This window comes from Salmo trutta, chromosome 14 (assembly GCF_901001165.1).
Source record: "Salmo trutta chromosome 14, fSalTru1.1, whole genome shotgun sequence".
Classification (NCBI taxonomy): Eukaryota; Metazoa; Chordata; class Actinopteri; order Salmoniformes; family Salmonidae; genus Salmo; species Salmo trutta.
This window is the reverse complement of record NC_042970.1, coordinates 46,266,938-46,281,977: the sequence shown is the minus strand read 5'-3', so window position 1 is coordinate 46,281,977 and position 15,040 is coordinate 46,266,938.

The following is a 15,040-nucleotide window of genomic DNA, read 5'->3' as shown; positions in this document are numbered from 1 at the left end:
CTGGGAGACACAACGGGTAAGGGAGACCGAGAGGCACCCCCAATAATTTTTTAGGGGGGGGCACAAGGGCTGTGTGACGGGGCAGGAGCTGCCCGCCAGTCGCCAGAGCTGCCCGCCAGTCAACAGTCGTCAGAGCTGCCCGCCAGTCAACAGTCGCCAGAGCTGCCCGCCAGTCAACAGTCGTCAGAGCTGCCCGCCAGTCAACGGTCGTCAGAGCTGCCCGCTAGTCAACAGTCGTCAGAGCTGCCCGCCAGTCAACAGTCGTCGGAGCTGCCCGCCAGTCAACAGTCGCCGGAGTGGCCAGACTGCGCTGAACTGCCGGAGTGGCCAGACTGCGCTGAACTGCCGGAGTGGCCAGACTGCGCTGAACTGCCGGAGTGGCCAGACTGCGCTGAACTGCCGGAGTGGCCAGACTGCCCTGAACTGCCGGAGTGGCCAGACTGCCCTGAACTGCCGGAGTGGCCAGACTGCCCTGAACTGCCGGAGTGGCCAGACTGCCCTGAGCTGCCGGAGTGGCCAGACTGCCCTGAGCTGCCGGAGTGGCCAGACTGCCCTGAGCTGCCGGAGTGGCCAGACTGCCCTGAGCTGCAGGAGTGGCCAGACTGCCCTGAGCTGCCGGAGTGGCCAGAGCCGCCAGACTGCCCAGACTGTCCCGAGCCGCCAGACTGCCCAGACTGTCCCGAGCCGCCAGACTGCCCAGACTGTCCCGAGCCGCCAGACTGCCCAGACTGTCCCGAGCCGCCGGACTGTCCCGAGCCGCCAGACTGGCCGGACTGCCCCGAGCTGCCGGACTGCCCCGACTGCCTGGAACGGCCAGAACCTGAGCCGCCTCCAACATAGGTGGGTTGGGGAGGGGGGGTGTAGCACAGTGCCGTCGTTGACGGCAGCCACCCTCCCTTCCCTCCCTGTAGTTAGGGGGAAATTTTCGGGTTGTTTTGGGTGTTTTGTGTTTTTTCTTTTGAAGGTGCATTCGGGGTCTGCACCTTTAGGGGGGGGGGTAATGTCACGTCCTGACCAGCAGGTGGAGTAGGTGTATAAGTGTTGGTCAGGGCGTGGCAGAAGAAGGTGGGGAATTGTTCTTGCACTGCGTTTGCATAGCCTGTGAGACTGTCCTTGTTGTGAGTATCATTTTTGTTTTGTTTTCCGGTGGATGCTTTGCCTTTTACCAATTAAAAGAAACATGAGTGTCCACACTTCCGCTGCGCCTTGGTCCTTCTCTCTCAGATACGACATATTCAACGACAAGTATGACATTTTCTGTGACACTAACATAGGTATTCCTCTTGTCCAGATGGGATAGCGCAGTATGCAGTGTGATGGCGATTGCATCATCTGTGGACCTATTGTGGCAGTATGCAAATTGAAGTGGGTCTATGGTGACAGGTAAGGTGGAGGTGATATGATCCTTGACTAGTCTCTCAAAGCACTTCATGATGACAGAAGTGAGTGCTACGGGGTGATAGTCATTTATTTCAGTTACCTTTGCCTTCTTGGGTACAGGAACAATGCTGGCCATCTTGAAGTATGTGGGGAAAACAGACTGGGATAGAGAGAGATTGAATATGTCCGTAAACACACCAGCCAGCTGGTCTGCGCATGCCCTGAGGACGCGGCTAGGGATGCCGTCTGGGCCGGCAGCCTTGCGAGGGTTAACATGTTTAAATGTCTTACTCACGTTGGTCACGGAGAAGGAGAGCCCACAGTCCTTGGTAGTGGGCCACGTCGGTGGCACTGTATTATCCTCAAAGCGGGAAAAGAAGGTGTTTTCTTTGTCTGGAAGCAAGACATCGGTGTCTGTGATGTGGCTAGTTTACTTTTTGTAGTCCGTGATTGTCTGTGGTCCCTGCCACATACGTTTCGTGTCTGAGCCGTTGAATTGCGACTCCACTTTGTCCCTATACTGACATTTCGCTTGTTTGATTGCCTTGCCGAGGGAATAACTACACTATTTGTATTCGGCCATATTCCAGGTCACCTTTCCATGGTTAAATGCAGTGGTTCGTTCTTTCAGTTTTGCGTGAATGCCGCCATCTATCCACAGTTTCTGGTTGTGGTAGGTTTTAATAGTCACAGTGGGTACAACATCTCCTATGCTCTTTCTTAAAAACTCCCTCACCAAATCAGCGTATAAATCGATATTATTCTCTGAGGCTACCCGGAACATGTCCCAGTCCGCGTGATCAAAACAATCAGACCAGCATTGAATAGTCCTTGTCACAGGTACATCCTGTTTGAGTTTCTGCCTATAGGAAGGGAGGAGCAAAATTGAGTCGTGGTCAGATTTGTCGAAAGGAGGGTGGGGGAGGGCATGGTATGCATCGCAGAAGTTAGAGTAGCAGTGATCCAATGTTTTGCCAGCGCGGGTACTACAATCAATATGCTGATAGAATTTAGGTAGTCTTGTTCTCAAATTTGCTTTGTTAATATTCCCAGCTACAATAAATGCTGCCTCAGGATATATGGTTTCCAATTTGCATAGAGTCCAGTGTAGTTCCTTGAGGGCCGTCGTGATATCGGCTTGATGGGGGTGGGGGTGGGGGGGATATACACGACTGTGACAATAACTGACGAGAATTCTCTTGGGAGATAATACGGTCGGCATTTGATTGTGAGGAATTCAAGGTCAGGTGAACAAAAGGGCTTGAGTTCCTGTATGTTGTTACAATTACACCATGAGTTAATCATGAAACATACATTCCTGCCCTTCTTCTTCCCGGAGAGATGCTTATTTCTGTCGGCACGACGCACAAAGAATCCCAGTGGATGTACCGACTCCGATAGCATATCCCGAGAGAGCCATGTTTCCATGAAACAGAGTATGTTACAATCCCTGATGTCTCTCTGGAAAGCAACCCTTGCCCTAATTTCGTCTGCCTTGTCATCCAGAGACTGGACATTAGCGAGTAATATACTCGGAAGCGGTGGGTGGTGAGAGCGCCTCTGAAGTCTGACCAGAAGGCTGCTCCGTCTTCCTCTTCAGAGGCGACGTTGTTTTGGGTCAGCCTCTGGAATCAGTTCAATGCCTTGGGTAGTTCGGACAAAGGATCCGCTTCGGGAAAGTCGTATTCCTGGTTGTAGTGCTGGTAAGTTGATGTTGCTCTGATATCTAATAGTTCTTCCCAGATGTATGTAATAACACTTAAGATTTTCTGGGCTAACATTGTAAGAAATAAAACATAAAAAAACAAAATACTGCAAAGTTTCTTAAGGACTAGAAGCGAGGCTACCCACTCTGTCGGCGCGATCTTACAAATATACATAGACTGACCAGGTAAATCCAGGTGAAAGCTATGATCCCTTATTGATGTCACTTATTAAATCCACTTCAATCAGTGTAGAAGAAGGGGATGAGACAGGTTAAAGAAAATTTTTTAAGCCTTGAGACAATTGAGACATGGATTGTGTATGTGTGCCATTCAAAGGGTGAAGGGGCAAGACAAAGGACTAAAGAGTCTTTGAACGGGGTAATGTAGTATGTGCCAGGTGCACCAGTTTGAATGTGTCTTGAACTGCAAAGCTGCTGGGCTTTTTATGCTCAACAGTTTCCCGTGTGTGTCAAGAATAGTCCACCACACAAAGGACATCCAGCCAATTTGACACAACTGTGGAGTCAGCATGGGCCAGCATCCCTGTGGAATGCTTTCGACACCTTGTAGAGTCCATGCACCGACTAATTGAGGCTGCTCTGAGGGAAAAGGGGTTGCAACTCAATATTAGGAAGGTGTTCCTAATGTTTTGTGCCTTCAGAAAGTATTCACACCACTTTACTTTTTTGGGGGGATTAAAATATATTTAATTGTCATTTTTTGGTCAACGATCTACACTAAATAGTCTGTAATGTGAAAGTGGAAGACGTTTTCAAAAATGTGACAGAAATATAAATAAAACACTAATATATCTTGATTAGATAAGTATTCAACCTCCTGAGTTAACACGTTAGAATAATCTTTGGCAGCGATTACAGCTGTACATTTTTCTGGCTAAATCTCGTCACGATTTTTTGTAGAGAAGGACCAAAGCGCAGCGTGAGTATCGTTCCACATCTTTATTAATATGTGAAACTATGCAAGACATACAAAAAACTATAAACAAAACTACAAACTGTGATGACAGAGGTGCAACATGCACTAACTCAAAATAAGATCCCACAAACAACAGGTGGGAAAAGGCTGCCTAAATATGATCCCCAAGCAAAGACAACGATAGACAGCTGCCTCTGATTGGGAACCATATCAGGCCAACATAGAAATATAACATCTAGTTTACTCACCCTAGTCACACCTTGACCTAACCAAAAATAGAGAATAAAAAGATCTAAGGCCAGATGTGACACATTTGACATGCAATGTTCAAGTGTCATACAAAGTGAGTAATGTTGAGACCCCAACACCTGTCTGTCACTCACACCATTAAATAGCTTAAACATATACCGTTGAAGGTGTGGTCTGTACCTTGTGAATATTCCCTTTTGATTGCACAAATATTTCCATTTGTTTGTCAGAATTACTGCTACAGACGAATGTTAAATACTCAGGCACTGGCTCATTGGAAGAGAGGGGGCTTGAGGCTACAGCCCTCTAACAAATGACCAGCCAGGCCACCACACACACCTGCAGTACACTCCTCTCCCTGCCCCTACTTACTTACACGCATACAATTCACGGAAAGCATTGCTGATCTAAGATCACTGACCAGGTCCCTCTATGTAGTCAGCAGTTGCACCTGCTGTTTCAGCACTGAGGACCGGACCCCTGATCAACTACCCATTCTAGGAAAAGTCACATCTAATAAATCATTGTGGAGATGACACAATTGTCTTAATATTGAATTGTGTCTTGATTACATTTTATTATGGGGAATATCATTCTGATTCGGACTCCTCACACCTGTTTCTTGTGCCACATTGTACAAAATGATTCATGCCTATGCAGAACTAAAAGTCATCAGCATTGACAACCAAAGGAATGTGTGCTTTCATGTATATGAATAAAGAGTTTTGGCATTCTTTTCAACATTTCAGAAAAATACCTATTTCATTCAGCTAAATTGCATGTATCAGCAAGGAGGTAACCCTGGAGTCCATTTGAGACCTGAATGTAGAACCTTGAAATGACAGATGACAAGTGTATTAAACACAAACACACTGCAGTAAAAACAGAGGCAGTCAGACTTTTGTATCACAATGTTTTACTTTGTTTGAAAAAGATGATCAGAAAACAGTGCATTATATAAATATTAAATGGAACAGCTCGTTTGATTAACACAGGTTAGTAGAATAAGGAAATTGTCACGTGACTAGGGGGGTTTCTAGGTATTATATTTCTATGTTGGTGTGTGTGTATGGTTCCCAATTAGAGGCAGCTGAATATCGTTACCTCTAATTGGGGATCATACTTAGTGTGTCCTTTTTCCCACCTGTGATGTGGGATATTGTTTCGTATGAGTGCCCATGTATTTCACGATTGTTATATCTTGTTGTTTTGGAAGTTTCACTATCATTAAAATGTGGAACTCTACTCACGCTGCGCCTTGGTCCAATTATTCATACGACAGTCATGACAGAAATAATTAAAGGTTTTTACAGAAACATGATTCATGGTCATCAGTTGAAGTCAGGTGTAATGAGTGTTGAAGGTATGGTTCATATGTTATTAGTAGCTTTTAGTAAGCACACTAATTAAGTGATAATGCCAGAGAAGCCAGTGTTTGGAGGATACACTATATTGGTATGGGTGTTGTTAGGCCCGAGACGAAGTGGATTAATTTATTCATACTATTTCATCCTTCCACAAGATATAGTCCTGACACAAATCTAGGGTTGCTAGAGACACGACCCAGTCGTTCAGTCTTTTTGTTCTGTATCTATGGACGCGACCCAGTCGTTCATTCGAAATGTTCAATTGCCATACTGGTTGGCAACGTTCATATCCCTTGCTTGCTAGCTAGCCAACTACGGCTAACTTACAGTCAGGTCAAAAAGTGCAGCCAGAATAACAGCAAAGTAGCTGCATTTGCATTTGTTTAAGCTGTTTTCTAGTGACATTTATTTGGATACATCCATAACAATGTACTAATGAGGTGCAATTTCGCCTCGCATAGAATATGTGCTCACTCATTAGGACACTGTTGTTCTGAGGAGCTAGCCAACACAGCTACAGTAACATAATCACTTCAAACTGAAGCTGGAAAGACGGCAAATTAGCTTTGTTTTGTTTTACCTTTTTTGAATTGACATTTTTTTGTATATATCCATAAAAATTATGCCAGCTGATTAATGATTTCGACTAGCTGAGAAACGCTGCCTGTCTGCCTGTCTATCTCGTCCCCACTCCCAACACATTCATTACCATGGGAGAGCAGAAGATCAAATTTGAATAATAATGTTGAAAATATCAGAGAGACAGACAGCAAGGTTTACACAAATCTCTGCTGTTGAAAACTAAATGTTAGTCTAAAATAAATGTGAGATGATGTCAGGATGCTTTTTATAATGGAGATCAAGTGTATAATTTTCCTGTCTGGGCTGAGACAGTGGATTGCGCAGTCAGATAGAGCAGAGTAAATAGGCATTTTAACGTCATAGATTTAGATTGGTGGCAATTTGTGGAATAGACACCAGCTGGAATGCGATTTTAACCAATCAGCATTCAGGATTAGACCCACTTGTTGAATAATAATACAATATTTTAGTAATTTGAAGTTAAAGTTTCCACACAAGGTCACACTATTAATACGAGTGTTGACAGCATTTGCTTTCTATTGTTTGCGTTTCCTAAGGGAACAGAGGGATCAAGCTTGGGACTGATTCAATTCGAGGTCGCCATTCCTCTCTCCCCAGCACATCTGGTGTTTGGGTCAAAGATAAGATGTGTCCTTGGTGTTATGAACTAAAACAGGCTCTAAGATACAGTGGAAAATTTGGAACAGAGGTATAAATAATTGAATAATTGAATTTAGCATTTTTAGGACTGATGAACATGTAACATAGTGAAAACTAACAAAATGTTTATTTTCTCTTCCAGGACTGATGGAATGTCCACTACCAAGTATTCTAATGAGTTTAACAATGATTCTGTATCTCTCCCTTTGAAATGCTTCCTTAGGCCTGCTGTCTTGGGAGAGCAGTTAGTGAAATTATGCACGTGTAAAGGTATCCGAATCTGGCTGTTAAGGGAGCTCCCACTTTAAGAAAGGCCTGGCCATATTTGTTTTTCCCCCTACTTTTTACTCCCACACATTTACCTACACACACAACGCACCCGTCTATACTTATGAATATGTTTCAGTGCTGTTAATACCGTGTCTGTTTTATTGTGTGTAGTCTTCTTATTTGGTTCTAGTAGGATCTTCACAGGTGAGAAAGGATGCGCCTTAAAGAACACGCAAATAACGTTTTCCAAAGTATCCATTGTCCGAATTTTGGTTTCACAGAAGTAAGTTCTCCTGGTGAGAAATGTACTGAAAAACAATGTAAACCTGGTACAGAGAATGTTTGAAATGTTTTTAAATAACGAGTCAGAAGTACAAGGAAAGAAAACGGAAAGAACAGACTCACTTAATCGTATTGAGTGACCTCTGTTCTGACTTTCTGGTGAGGCCTGATCACCCTCACTAGGAAGGCCACAGGCATTGGCTGAAGTTTGAATGTAATATGGAATGCTGAAATTTCTTAAGGAGTGTTATTGCTGTTGTTGTTTGTTTGTTTTTGTTTCAATACAAATCTCACCAGATTGGGCCTGTATTGTCAAGACATTCCTCTGAGGTTTGGCCCTGTAACTCTGTGGTAAGATCTGCAAATATTATAGGGAAGTATAAGTCAATTTGCAAGATCCCACTGGGCACAAACTGGTTGAATCAACGTTGTTTCCACGTCATTTCAATGAAATAGACTGGTGGGGTTTGGGTGTGCAGGCGGCCCACAATTGGCCCAGCGTCGTCCGAGTTAGGGGAGGGTTTGGCCAGCTGGGATGTCCTTGTCCCGTCGCGCTCTAGGGACTCCTTATGGCGGGCCGGGCGCATGCACGCTGACTTCTGTTGCCAGCTGTATTGTGTTTCCTCCAACACATTGCTGCGGCTGGCTTCTGGGTTAAGCGAGCAGTGTGTCAACAATCAGTGCGGCTTGGCGGGGTCGTATTTCGGATTACGCATGACTCTCGACCTTCGCCTCTCCCGAGTCTGTACGGGAGATAACCTGGCATCTAAAGCACATTTCCTGCATTTTTACACAATCCAATAAGCCGTCTCTATTAAGATCAAAAAGTAAGCAAAAATGCTCACAGCCATCATTCTAGGTTAGAGATAATTACTAAATATGTTCACGTGATTAATAAGACTGAACTAGTTCAAAGGTAATTCAATAATAAACATAAATAATAGCCAAAAAAATGAACAACCCTTGAAAACATATGAAAACTTTTGATTGTCTTTACTAAGACATCCTCAATATCAAATTTCAGCCAGACTGACCAGCCAGCCAGAGCCACCTGCACGCCCAACCCCCACCAGTCTAGTCAATAACTCAACAAAGAGCTGCAGTTAGTTTCAGAGTGGGTGGCAAGGAATAAGTTATCCCTAAATATTTCTAAAACAAAACACTCATTAAATCCTAAACCTCAACGAAATCTTGTAACAAATCATGTGAAAATTGAGCAAGTTAAGATGACTAAACTGCTTGGAGTATCCCTAGATTGTAAACTGTCATGGTCAAAACATATTGATGCAGTAGTAGCTAAGATGGGGAGAAGTCTGTCTATAATAAAGCGGTGCTCTGCCTTCTTAACAACACTATCAACAAGGCAGGCCCTACAGGCCCTAGTTTTGTCGCACCTTGACTATTGTTCAGGAGTGTGATCACAGGCCACAAAAAAGGGCTTAGGAACATTGCAATTGGCTCAGAACAGGGCAGCATGGCTGGCCCTTGGATGTACACAGAGAGCTAATATTAATAATATGCATGTCAGTCTCTCCTGGCTGAAAGTGGAGGAGAGATTGACTCCATCGCTACTTTTATTTATGAGAGGTTATTTATGACATGTTGAATGCACCAAGCTGTCTGTCTAAACTACTGGCACACAGCTCAGACCCCATGCATACCCCACAAGACATGCCACAAGAGGTCTCTTCACAGTCCCCAAGTCCAGAACAGACCATGGGAGGCACACAGTACAGTACTACATAAAGCCATGACTACATGGAACTCTATTCCACATCAAGTAACTGACACCAGCAGTAAAATTAGATTGAGAAAAAACAGATAAAAAAACACCTTATGGAACAGCGGGGACTGTGAAGTAACACAAACATTGGCACAGACACATGCATACACACACACACACACACACACACACACACACACACACACACACACACGCACTATACATACACATGGATTTAGTACTGTAGATGTGGTAGGGGGAGAGTATGGGCCGGAGGGCACACGGTGTGTTGTGAAATCTGTGAAATCTGTGAATGTATTGTAATGTTTTAAAATGGTATAAACTGCCTTAATTTTGCTGGACCCCAGGAAGAGTAGCTGCTGCTTTGGCAGCATTTATGGGGATCCATACTAAATACAAATACAAATACAACTCTCTCCCAACACAATTTCCTTCCCAGGTCACACCTTTCATTTGTTAATTCACAAGGGAAAGGTTTGGAAACAAAAGTAATGTAGTAACCAAAAAAGTGTTTAATATATTTTAAATTTTAGATTCTTCACAGTAGCCACTCGCAAAACACCAATCTCAACGTCAACAGTGAAGAGGCGACTCCGGGATGCTGGCCTTCTAGGCAGAGATGCAAAGAAAAAGCCATATCTCAGACTGGCCAATAAAAAGAAAAGATTAAGATGGGAAAAAGAACACAGACACTGGACAGAGGAACTCTGCCTAGAAGGCCAGCATCCCGGAGTCGTCTCTTCACTGTTGACATTGAGACCGGTGTCTTGCAGGTACTATTTAATGAAGCTGCCAGTTGAGGACTTATGAGGCGTCTGTTTCTCAAACTAGACACTCTAATGTCCTTGTCCTCCTGCTCAATTGTGCATTGGGGCCTCCCACCCCACTTTCTATTCTGGTTAGAGCCAGTTTGCGCTGTTCTGTGAGGGGAGTAGTACACAGCGTTCTACGAGATCTTCAGTTTCTTGGCAATTTTTCGCATGAATAGCCTTCATTTCTGACAACTGATGAGTTTCAAAATAAATAATAATATAATAGTTCTTTGTTTCTGGCCATTTTGAGCCTGTAATCGAACACACAAATGCTGATGCTCCAGACTTGGGAGACGCACAGGAGACTGGGTGCGCAGAGCAGGCACAGGGTATACTGGGCCGTGGAGGCGCACTGGAGGTCTGGAGCTTAGGGCTGGCACACCCCGTCCTGGCTGGAAGGTTATTGTAGCCCAGCAAGGGCAGGGCGCTGGTACAGGACGAACTGGGCTGTGCTGGTGAACGTGGGGTACCGTGCGTAGAGCAGGGCGCAGGATAACCTGGGCCGTAGAGATGCACTGGAGACCAGATACGCTGAGCCGGCGTATTTCTTCCTGGCTGACGGCCAACTCTATCCCGGCAACGGTGAGGAGCTTGCACCGAGCACACCGGGCTGTGAGTGCGCACTGGCGACACAGTGCTCATCATCGCATAACACGGTGCTCGCTCGGTTACTCGCTCGGTTACTCGCTTTTGGGGGGGGCACTGCCTCTCGGGCCTCCGTTGTTGCCTTGCCTGTCGATCTCGTCGCTGTACCTCCCTCGCTGCTTCCACCATTTCCCATGGGAGGCGATCCCTTCTGGCCTGGATCTCCTCCCACGTCCAGGATCCTTTGCCATCCAGGATGTCCTCCTATGTCCAGTCCATCGGCCCACGCTGCTTGGTCCTTCGGTGGTGGGATCTTCTGTCACGATCGTCAAAAGGAGTGGACCAAAGCGCAGCGTGGTAAGTGTTCAACGTATTTTATTTACCGCAGATCACAACAAACAAAAAGGAATAAACAATGAATACGACCGTAACATTTACATTTTAGTCATTTAGCAGACGCTCTTATCCAGAGCGACTTACAGTAGTGAATGCATACATTTCAATTCATTTCATACATTATTATTATTTATTTTTTTGTACTGGCCCCCCGTGGGAATCGAACCCACAACCTTGGCGTTGCAAACACCATTGCAAACACCATGCTCTACCAACTGAGCCACAGGGAGGACGTGTAGGCTTAACAAGCAGTACAAAATTAAGATCCCACAACTACAGGTGGGGAAAGGCTGCCTAAGTATGATTCCTAATCAGAGACAGCGTTAGACAGCTGCCTCTGATTAGGAACCATACTCGGCTCAAAACAAAGAAATAGACATCATAGAATGCCCACCCCACACCCTGACCTAACCACATAGAGAAACAAACCCTCTCTCTCAGGTCAGGGCGTGACAGAGATACTGGGGTGCAAATAACAATATGGGGATGAGGTAGTTGGGTGGGCTATTTACAGATGGGCTATGTGCAGGCGCAATGATCTGTAAGGTAATCTGATAGCTGATGCTTAAAGATAGTGAGGGAGATATGAGTCACCAGCTTCAGTGATTTTTGCAATTCGTTCCAGTCATTGGCAGCAGAGAACTGGAAGGAAAGGCGGCCAAAGGATGAATTGGCTTTGGGGGTGACCAGTGAAATATACCTGCTGGAGCGTGTGCTATAGGTGGGGGCTGCTATGGTGACCAGCGAGCTGAGATAAGGCGGGGCTTTACCTAGCAAAGACTTATAGATGACCTGGAGCCAGTGGGTTTGGCGATGAATATGAAGCGAGGGCCAGCCAACAAGAGCATACAGGTTGCAGTGGTGGGTAGTATATGGGGCTTTGGTGACAAAACGGATGGCACTGTGATAGACTGCATCCAATTTGCTGAGTAGAGTGTTGGAGGCTATTTTGTAAATGACATCGCCGAAGTCAAGGATCGGTAGGATAGTCAGTTTTACGAGGGTATGTTTGGCAGCATGAGTGAAGGATGCTTGTTGCAAAATAGGAAGCCGATTCTAGATTTAATTTTGGATTGGAGATGCTAAATGTGAGTCTGAAAGGAGAGTTTACAATCTAACCAGACACCTAGGTAGTTGTCCACATATTCTAAGTCAGAACCATCCAGAGTAGTGATGCTAGATGGCCGGGCAGGTGCGGGCAGCAATTGGTTGAAGAGCAGGCATTTTGTTTTACTTGCATTTAAGAGCAGTTGGAGGTCACGGAAGGAGAGTTGTATGGCATTGAAGCTTGTCTGGAGGTTAATTAACACAGTGTCCAAAGAAGGGCCAGAAGTACACAGAATGGTGTCGTCTGCGTAGAGGTGGATCAGAGAATCACCAGCAGCAAGAGCGACATCATTGATGTATACAGAGAAAAGAGTCGGCCCAAGAATTGAACCCTGTGGCACCCCCATAGAGACTGCCAGGGGTCTGGACAACAGGCCCTCCGATTTCAAACACTGAACTCTGTCTGAGAAGTAGTTGGTGAACCAAGCGAGGCAGTCATTTGAGAAACCAAGGCTGTTGAGTCTGTCGATAAGAATGAGATGATTGACAGAGTCGAAAGCCTTGGCCAGGTTGATGAAGACGGCTGCGGTTATGATATCATTATGACCAGCTTGGAAACCAGATTGCATAGCGGAGAAAGTACGGTGGGATTCCAAATGGTCTGTGATCTGTCTGTTAACTTGGCTTTCGAAGACCTTAGAAAGGCAGGGTAGGATAGATGTAGGTCTGTAACAGTTTGGGTCTAGAGTGTGTCCCCCTTTGAAGAGGGGGATGACCGCGGCAGCTTTCCAATCTTTGGGGATCTCAGACGATACGAAAGAGAGGTTGAACAGGCTAGTAATAGGGGTTGCAACAATTGCGGCGGATAATTTTAGAAGAGAGGGTCCAGATTGTCTAGCCCAGCTGATTTGTAGGGGTCCAGATTTTGCAGCTCTTTCAGAACATCAGCTATCTGGATTTGGGTGAAGGAGAAATGGGGGAGGCTTGGGCAAGTTGGTTTGGTGGGTGCGGAGCTGTTGACGGGTAGGAGTAGCCAGGTGGACAGCATCGCCAGCCGTAGAAAAGTGCTTATTGAAATTCTCAATTATCGTGGATTTATCGGTAGTGACAGTGTTTCCTAGCCTCAGTGCAGTGGGCAGCTGGGAGGAGGTGCTCTTATTCTCCATGGACTTTACAGTATCCCAAAACTTTTTGGAGTTCGTGCTACAGGATGCAAATGTCTGTTTGAAAAAGCTAGCTTTTGCTTTCCTAACTGCCTGTGTATATTGGTTCCTGACTTCCCTGAAAAGTTGCATATCGCGGGGGCTATTCGATGCTAATTTAGTACGCCACAGGATGTTTTTGTGCTGGTCAAGGGCAGTCAGGTCTGGAGTGAACCAAGTTTGTTCGAGAACGACCCATCAACTAGTGGGGGATTAAAGGAGGACGCCAGATTGGCACACACTGAACAAATCTGATTCTAAAAAAAAAGTGGATATTTGTCAAATCCGTCATGATTGATGTGTTGTAACAGGCCCACAGTGTGAACATGTATTGGGGTTGACATCCATACAAGCATTATACTCAGAATTTGTTACCTCAACATAGTGTGAAATACACATATAAATATTAGCCTAAATGTAGGAAAATTCTGCTTGGGTGCAATGAGGAGATTTGGAATATTTCCCCCACACCTTTCCTTGGCATTTTCATTTTGGGGGTTGAGTTCCATTGACCTCTTTACCCATCTATGCCAATTTTAAGATTAGTTCATGCTTTTAAAACTACATTACATTTCAAATTTGTGGTAAAGAGGTCAATCAAACTGCAATGGAATTGCCATGGAAACGCGTGGGGGAAAGATGTGAGTCTCCTCATTGCCCCCCAGAAAAATTTGTCTACATTTACTTTGGCTATTTTATATGCATTTCACACAATGTTGAGGTAAAAAATGTTGTATAATGCTTGTATGGATGTCAATCCCAACACATGTTCATGTCATCGTTACCAATCAACTGCATTACAGTTAAAAACTACTTTGACTACCACCACCGATTTCTGTAGGCTAGCTATGCAAACCAGCTTACGAATGGGAGTTAGCATTTAGCAGTCCCTTCTTCAAAGCCTTAAAAAGGACAACTTCTACATGTTATGCAGCGAAAACAGCCAAATATATTGATATCTGGCTTAAGGAACCACATTGTGGGCCTGTTACAATACATAAATCATGACGGATTTGACGACTTTGTTAGATCAGATTTGTTGAATGTGCGGCAATCTGGTCAATGCCTTCTATTTACTCTTTTATCGCAGCTATGATCACTGACTTAGGGGAGCTACAGTTGAAGTCGGAAGTTTAAATACACCTTAGTCAAATACATTTAAACTCCGTTTTTCCACAATTCCTGACATTTAATCCTAGTAAAAATTCCGTCTTAGGTCATTTAGGATCACCACTTTATTGTAAGAATGTGAAATGTCAGAATAATAGTAGAGAGAATAATTTATTTCAGCTTTTATTTCTTTCATCGCATTCCCAGTGGCTCAGAAGTTTACATACACTCAATTAGTATTTGGTAGCATTGCCTTTAAATTGTTTAACTTGGGTCAAATGTTTCGGATAGCCTTCCACAAGCTTCCCACAATAAGTTGGGTGAATTTTGGCCCATTCCTCCTGACAGAGCTGGTGTAACTGAGTCAGGTTTGTAAGCCTCCTTGCTCACACACGCTTTTCCAGTTCTGCCCACACATTTTCTATAGGATTGAGATCAGGGCTTTGTGATGGCCACTCCAATACCTTGACTTTGTTGTCCTTAAGCCATTTTGCCACAACTTTGGAAGTATGCTTGGGGTCATTGTCCATTTGGAAGACCCATTTGTGACCAAGCTTTAACTTCCTGACTGATGTCTTGAGATGTTGCTTCAATATATCCACATAACTTTCCTGCCTCATGATGCCATCTATTTTGTGAAGTGCACCAGTCCCTCCTGCAGCAAAGCACCCACACAACATGATGCTGCCACCCCCGTGCTTCATGGTTGGGA